Source organism: Schistocerca cancellata, chromosome 11 (assembly GCF_023864275.1).
Source record: "Schistocerca cancellata isolate TAMUIC-IGC-003103 chromosome 11, iqSchCanc2.1, whole genome shotgun sequence".
Lineage (NCBI taxonomy): Eukaryota > Metazoa > Arthropoda > Insecta > Orthoptera > Acrididae > Schistocerca > Schistocerca cancellata.
In genome coordinates, this window is record NC_064636.1 from 49,210,562 (window position 1) to 49,218,691 (window position 8,130).

The following is an 8,130-nucleotide window of genomic DNA, read 5'->3' on the forward strand; positions in this document are numbered from 1 at the left end:
GCAGGCCTACTCAGCCTGCAACTCACTCTCAACACTTCTCAAATAGTCCAACAGGACAACATCCGACGACCACACCCAGCGCGATATGTCAGAGCCAGCCACAGAGAATATTCTTTCCCTTCAACTAACACATATACTATCATTTTGTAGCAGAAGTCACTGAACCTCCGCATTGCAAATGGTACCGATAATAGTAGATAACCACTCGATGATACAGTTTGTGGACAACGAGATCTAATTTTCGCTGAAGAATTTCTCAGTTCGTCCTTACACTGACTGTGTAGACTGTGTGCATTAGATGCCGAGACTGGACCTTTGAATAAAATGGGATATCACTGTCTGCTTATTGGATTCACGTTGTTTCATTAGCAACAGTCGCTGAAGAATCAATTTTAAAACAGCAATTCAGAATAGTTCTGTACAAGTGGAGAATCGACATGAGCCAGGTACCGACAATGTTCCTGCTCATCTTCTCGGTATGGGAGCAATGAATGTGAAAGGTTGGCTCTATACTCTTATGTGTTATATAAATGAACGAGCAAAACTGTCCACGAATCTTAAAACAGACATTTGAATTTCCATCCATAGATAGAAGAATGACTTAAAAAGAGAGAAAGTACTGAACATTTAACGTAGTTGTCCAGCGGAAATATTAACTTTATTTCCTCAAAAAGGTCAGGCCACATTTTAAGAAACTCAGTCTGGATTTATAAAAAAGTGCGGGGCTGGTGGTGGTTACATGGACCACACACACACACACACACACACACACACACACACACACACACACACACACACAAACACCTGAAAACAAAACAAAAATTTTTTTCACTTTATACATTTTTGTAGTAGTATTTATGTAGAAATAGCTCTAAATGCATTAACAAAGTTATTGATAGTATTAATAAAGCTACATCCACATCATTTTTACAAGAATGCCTACGATCACCATTGAATAAGACACAGAACCTGAAAATCAAATCTTCAAATACAGATGTACTTCATGTATACGAAATTTGAAAAGGTTTATTTTGTTAGTTATTCATAATGCCATCTTTACTTCTTTACTGGTGTTAGTTTTCAACTTTATTTAACAGTGTAATTTGGACTGTCATTTTTAGCTTGACTTCACACCTGATCAGTTTGAAGCAAATTGTAAGGATGGTGTTAAAAAACTGAAATCTAATGTAGTACCCACTATATTTAGCCATCGTCCTCAAATTAAGGGACGAAAGCCACCAAAGGACAGGGGTGTGCAAAGGGAACCTGAGTGCACTTACACTACACAGACAGAGCCAGGTACTGTTTAAATACATATATGTAACTAAAGACAGACTTATCTATCTTATTCACTACTAACTTTTTATGACACTTAAATTTCTCGCGTTTTCGTTCGACAAAACATTTTTTTGTAATTATTATTAATACTATTTCTTTTCAGGTAATGAGCAAATTTGCGTACTTCCTGAAGAAGTTTTGCCGGATGTTCACAGTTCTGACGTCGGATTGCCTCCTGAGAGTGACACTGAAACGGAACTAGAAAGTTTGAAAAGGAAAGTCCACTTGTTGCAGAAACAACTACACAGTGCGAATGGTAAAATTGGTACAATGGCGGCATCTGCGAAACCTTTTTTAAACGACGATCAGATCTCGGCACTGCAGAAAAAAAACTATGCAAGGGACAAAGTGCTCACCAGAAACTATTAAGAAGGCTTTGAAAATTCGATTAGCTTGTGGAAGCGTTGAATACAATCCGGTGAGAGAACTGGGACAACCATTACCAAGCGAACGAACTCTACAAAGGAAACTTGAGTCTCTGGCATTCAGTCCACGTATTTTGGAGGATTTTGTATCCGCTCTTAAAGTGAAGGTAGACACCACGAATCCTTTTGAAAGACATGTTGCAATAATGATGGATGAGATGAGTCTCTCGCCGGGCCTAAATTACGACATTTCATCGAAATTCGCAATTGGCTATCCAACACTTCCAGCAGCTAATGGTTCGTATGAAAAACATGCTTGTCACGCCTTGGTATTTATGCTTGGTAGTCTAAGTACCCAATGGAAACAAATAATTGGTTACCATTTCACCGGGAAATCAATTTCAGGTAAAGAACTAAAGTCTTTCCTGTGGCAATTAATTGTGAAGTGTGAAGTGATTGGTCTGATGGTAGAAGCTATTGTATCAGATATGGGTGGACAAAATCAGGCAGTGTGGGGTGAATATGGTATTATTGCTGGCCGTCATAATGAAACAAAGAATTTCTGCCAACATCCATTTTCTCCAGAGCGGAATCTGTACTTCGTGCCTGACGTAGCTCATATCTTGAAGAATGTGAGGAATCACCTAACTAATTCCGACCACATTATCCTACCACGGCAAGTAATTGCAGACAATAATTTTGGCGGGACCGGTAGTCTCGATTGAGCCTATCAAGAAACTGTTCGAGTTTGACAAGGAAAATAAATTAAATATTGCTAGGGATTGAAAAGATAGTCATAAGGCCAGGGCATTACGATAAAATTAAGGTTGGTCCTGCTTACGCACTTTTAAATCACAGCGTTGCAGCATCGTTACATTATGCAATAGAGGAACATGTACTTGAAGATTCTGCCACGTCAACAGCATTTTTCATAGCCACAATTTTTCGTTGGTTTAAATTAATGACCTCAAGGAACAGGAAAACTGCCATGAGTAGAACCGTTGAGGACATACACAATGATGTTGTACAGTTCCTTAAGAGTGTCATCCCGTTGTTTGAAAATTGGAAACAGGGGTATCTGGAAACCTGTACAATCTGGAGTTATTGTAGCAACATGCACAGCTATTAATGTCCAGTGTGTTCTGTTGTGCAGGCTATCACAGGATGCTCTGGAAAACCTTCTCAGTATGGTTCGAGCCAGTAATCCTGTTCCAGATTGTCTCAGTTTCAAGATGATACTGCGGCTTATTGCTGTGTCACAGTAATTTCGTCCCAGTCAACGTGGAAATTATCAGACAGAAGATGGTGAATTTCTTGTCGACTACTTGGAACACAGACGGACGTACGACGAAGCAGAAGGCACAGACGATGCAGGCTTGCTTGCAAGTGCGAATTCAGACGTAAGCGATGTTAAAGAAATGCTACCTGAGGAAGCACAGTCTCTACATTATTTAGCAGGCAGAACAACAAAGCAAGTGCAGAAGAAGTATTTGCTTTGCGAAGCGTGCCGAGAACCAGTTTCACCAAAGGAGAAGTCTGAATGTGAAGCAGTTCGAAGACTCACTAAACTAAAAAATTACACAGCTCAAGACAGCTTGGAATGCATTTCCCAAGAAATATTTCGCATTATTGAGATGACAGATAAAGTCTTTCGTGTGGATGAAAAACTGTTCCTGGAATCTAAATTATCTCACCAAGCACTGGAGGCAGTTGCACAGAAGTCATTCGAGGAACTCATTCAGAATATTCCTTCTTCTCACAGTGTCGTGGACAGAGCTGTAGATGAATTTTTGAAGACTCGAATTTACGTTCTTCGGAGGAAATATAACTGCCAGATGCAGAAGGAAGCCACAGCAAAGTGCAGTAGTAGAAGTATTGGTATGAGAAATGCAGCAAAGGTATTTTAAGAAGAAGAAATTTATTGTCTTTCACATGTTTTAGCTAAATTGATGCACCGGTAATTTGTAATTTTGTGTTTTTTTTATTTTTAATTACAAATAACTATCATCATTTGTAACAAACAAGCATTAAAAAAGGAAATATGCAAATCGAAGTATGCATTTGTAATTTAATATGTACTGTAAGTCATGTGTGTACCTCAAAGACCTTGACTGGACTCTATCGTTTAAGCATGTAATACTTTTCACAAAGGTCAGCGTAAGAAAAAAATTACTGTTGGCTATATTTATAAGCGTCTATATCTCACAAGGGAACTTCCCCATTGCACCCCCCTCAGATTTAGTTATAATTTGGCACATTGGATAGGCCTTGAAAAACTGAACACAGATCAATCGAGAAAACTGGAAAAAGTTGTGTGGAACAATGAAAAAAATAAGCAAAATATACAAACTGAGTAGTCCATGGGGAAGGTAGGCAACAGCAAGGATAATGTGAGCCCAGGAGCGCCGTGGTCCTGTGGTTAGCGTGAGGAGCTGCGGAACGAGACGTCCTTGGTTCAAGTCTTCCATCGAGTGAAAAGTTTACTTTCTTTATTTTCGCAAAGTCATGATCTGTCCGTTCGTTCATTCACGCCTCTGTTCACTGTAATAAGTTTAGTGTCTGTGTGTTGCGACCGCACCGCAAAACCGTGCGATTAGTAGACGAAAGGACGTGCCTCTCCAAGGGGAACCGAGAACATTTGGTCGCAAGGTCATAGGTCAACCGATTCCTCCACAGGAAAACACGTCTGATATATTCTATAAGACACTGCTGACGGCATGTGCGTCACATGACAGGAATGTGTTGTCGACCCACTTAACTTGCACACTTTGCGAATGGGTAGAAAGATTCTTCTACCTTGCCCGATTTAGGTTTTCTTGTGTATGTGATAATCACTCCCAAAAAAGTGATGAAAACATAAGAGTGTGTCACATAAACTGCAACAAATGAATGCAACACTTTCACAGTCGCACAGTTTTCTCTGTGCTCTGTCAAAACATACGTTTTTAACGTTTTCAAATTTTTCCGTGTGTAGACCGTCAAATCCTGCATATGTCCAAGCAAAACTGAACATGTCCTGGAATTTTGGAGAGCGAAGTTGATTATGTGTGAGTGCCTGAAATCTGATAATTGTCTGAAAATAAAAAAATAAAGTTTTCACTCGAGGGAAGACTTGAACCAAGGACCTCTCGTTCCGCATCTGCTCACGCTAACCACGGGACCACTGCGCGCCTGAGCTCGCATTATCCTTGATGTTGCCTATCTTGCCAATGGACTGCTCAGTTTGCATATTTTGCTTATTTTTTCATAGTTCCACAAACTTCTTCCTGTTTTCTCGATTGATCTGTGTTCAGTTTTTCAAGGCCTATCCACTGTGCCAACTTATGACTAAATCTGAGTGGGGTGCGATGGGGAGGTTCCCTTGTCAGTGAGAGAGTAGCAAATTTTCACTAATTTTCCCAGTAGACGCCGAGTTATCAAGGATGTAACGATTAATAACGACAGTTATTTGTTCACTTGACACACTGTCGTATTCAGGCGAATTTTACAGTTCCGTCCACAGGGCTGCCCTTGCGCAGTAGGCCCAAAATGGCGGCGGCCGGCAGGTTGGCCGCTCTCTCCCGTGTAGAGGGCTCCAGCGTGCCGCTGGCTGGCGCGAATGCCGGCCATTTGCCACACTCGCCCCTTCGCCGGGTAGCGACCCCTCAGGTAAGGGACGCGCTTCCTCGCACTTCTTCTGTCCGCTTTCAAACCGCCGTCTCCACATCTTACTCGATACAACCAGGCCGTAAGGGACCTTCTTCTTCGACATCTAGGCCAAATACAGAGCTTCTTTTACGAAATCGGAATATTTATAACTTTTGGGAAACGAAAGCAATACCGAGGATAATGTCAGTATGTAATTACTTCTGCCAAGTATAAATACAGATCCCTCTGCCTGTACGGTAGCTTCCTTTCACGCTTACTGATCGCGATAGAAACAGTCCATCGGCAGGGGAGCAACAAGAAAGGAACGATGTAAAGAGGATGCGAATTTATGCTAATCATTTCTTTTTGATCACTGCATTTGTGCCTACTTTAATTATTACAACTGCACGCCCAAAAGACAACAAGTAAAGAAGAAATGGGTATGTGAATGTTTGAAAAGAAGAACGACATACTCCATATTAATTTACTCTCTAAAACGCGATATCCCTTGCGGTGAAACATTAGTTAATAAAGTGTAGCGGGACAAAGTTCAAAACATGACTGAAAATACGTTCACTAAATAGAGATAAGAACATCTCTGACTGACATGTCATCTAAAGCCGACGTACATTTTTAAAATGTTAGAAATAAGGAAATGAGCCGGCCGGTGTGGCCGAGCGGTTCTAGGCGCGTCAGTCTGGAACCGCGAGACCGCTACAGTCGCAGGTTCGAATCCTGCCTCGGGCATGGATGTGTGTGATGTCCTCAGGTTGGTTAGGTTTAAGTAGTTCTAAGTTCTAGGGGACTGATGACCTCAGATTTTAAGTCCCATAGTGCTCAGAGCCATTTGAACCATTTTTGAAGGAAATGAAGTAATTCAGAACGCTATGCTTGTAACGTACATTGTTGTTCTACATTCTTTAGCTCTCGTATTTACAGGGTCACAGAGAAGCATCCTAGGTTTTCGAGGGAAAAGCTGTAATGGTAATGATCTCCACTACAACAGAAACAAGAAGCACAACTTAAGGAAAGATAATGTAATGTGCGTTCCAGCTGACAAGCGACATTGAAGCAGGTAGTTCCTGTGACTTAGTATGGGCAGAGGTTATACTCGACAACCGGAATAAATTAGTAACTGGCTCCTTTTACTGACCGCCGGTCTCAGATGAAACAGTTGCTGAAGAGTTCAAAAAAAACTTGAGTCTCATCACGAATAGGTACGCTACTCATATCATACAATTATAGTTGGCAGTGACTTCAATCTACCTTCCGTATGTTGACAAAAATACATTTCCAGACCACATTGTAGATATAAAACAACTTCCGTAATTGTTCTGAATGCTTTTTTAAAATTATTTTGAACAATTAGTTCACGAGGTCATTCAAATTGTAAATGGTTACGAAAACACACTTGAACTCTTAGCCACAAATAATCCTGAGCATCACGACGGATACAGGGATTAGTGAACACACAGTCGTAGCGAGGCTCAATTCCGTAACAAAGAAATTCACCAAAACTAAACGCGAGATATATCTATTTATAAAAGCAACTAAACATTCGGTTGACTTCTTAGAAACAGTCTCCAATCCTTCCAAACTATGTAAGTGAAGACCATATATGGCTGAAGTTGAAAGAAATAGTATCAACAGCACTCGAGAGATTCATACCAAATAAATTAATAAGAGACGGAATTGATCCCACATGGTACACAAAACACGACAGAATGCTCCTCCAGGAGCACCGAAAAAGGCAAGTGTAATTTAGACGAACGGAAAATCTACAAGATTGGCGAAGTTTTACTGAGGCTCGAAATTCGGTGTCCATTTCAATGCGAGATGCATTTAATACTTTGCACAACGAAACTCTCTCTAGAAATGTGGCGGAAATTCCCAACAGATTCTGGTTCTATGTTAAGTAAACCAGCGGAAAGGGTCAGTAAGCGATGAGGAGGAGGAGGAGGGGGAGACAAGAGACCAAAACCTTCGGAGAAGGTAAAATCGTGGCAAATGTCCGCCGTGGCAAACGTCCACACACCGGCAGGCACACCGCCGCGCGGGATTAGCCGAGCGGTCTGAGACGCTGCAGTCGTGGACTGTGCGGCTGGTCCCGGCGGATGTTCGAAGTCCCCCTTCGGGCGTGGGTGTGTGTGTGTTTGTCCTTAGGATAATTTAGGTGAAGTAGAGTGTAAGCTTATGGACTGAGGACCTTTGCCGTTAACTCACGTAAGATTTGACACACATTTGGACATTTCTGCAGACGCGCGACCGGCTGGCAGGCGGCAGCAGCGCCGCTACTCACCCTGCAGGCGGAGCGGAGCAGAGCGACGCGGAGCGGGGCGAGGCAGCTGGCGGCAACCGCTCTTTATACACCTGCCGCGTGACGTCACGCCGGCCGGCTTATCTGCCGCGAGAGCACGCTTGCGCAATCCGCCCTTCGGATCCCGGAGGCACGTTCCATTCCCACCGGGTGTGATATGTCGCAATACACTCGATAACTGGATTAAACTCGACACCCTCGAGATTGAAAATTTTGTTTCTGTTTCAGTTTGAACGACGTCAAACAGAACTTTTCGGCACTCGATGTAGAAAATGTTTCAAATGGCTCTGAGCACTATGGGACTTAACTTCTGAGGTCATCAGTCCCCTAGAACTTGGAACTACTTAAACGTAACAGACCTAAGGACATCACACACATCCATGCCCGAGGCAAGATTCGAACCTGCGACCGGAGGAGTCGCGCAGTTCCTGACTGTAGCGTCTAGAACCGCTCAGCCATTCCGGCCGGAGACTAGATGTAGAA

General features: G+C 42.3%; 1 protein-coding gene across 1 annotated transcript in view; it reads right to left on the bottom strand.

Moving 5' to 3' along the window:
* The window catches only part of LOC126108183 (integumentary mucin C.1-like), a 29,699-nt gene extending 22,047 nt beyond the window's left edge, over positions 1 to 7,652 (bottom strand). Inside the window, exon 1 of the mRNA XM_049913423.1 lies at positions 7,630 to 7,652. The gene's annotated coding sequence lies outside the window, so the exon portion shown is untranslated. The remainder of the gene's footprint in view (positions 1 to 7,629) is intronic.
* Positions 7,653 to 8,130: the final 478 nt, after the last annotated feature.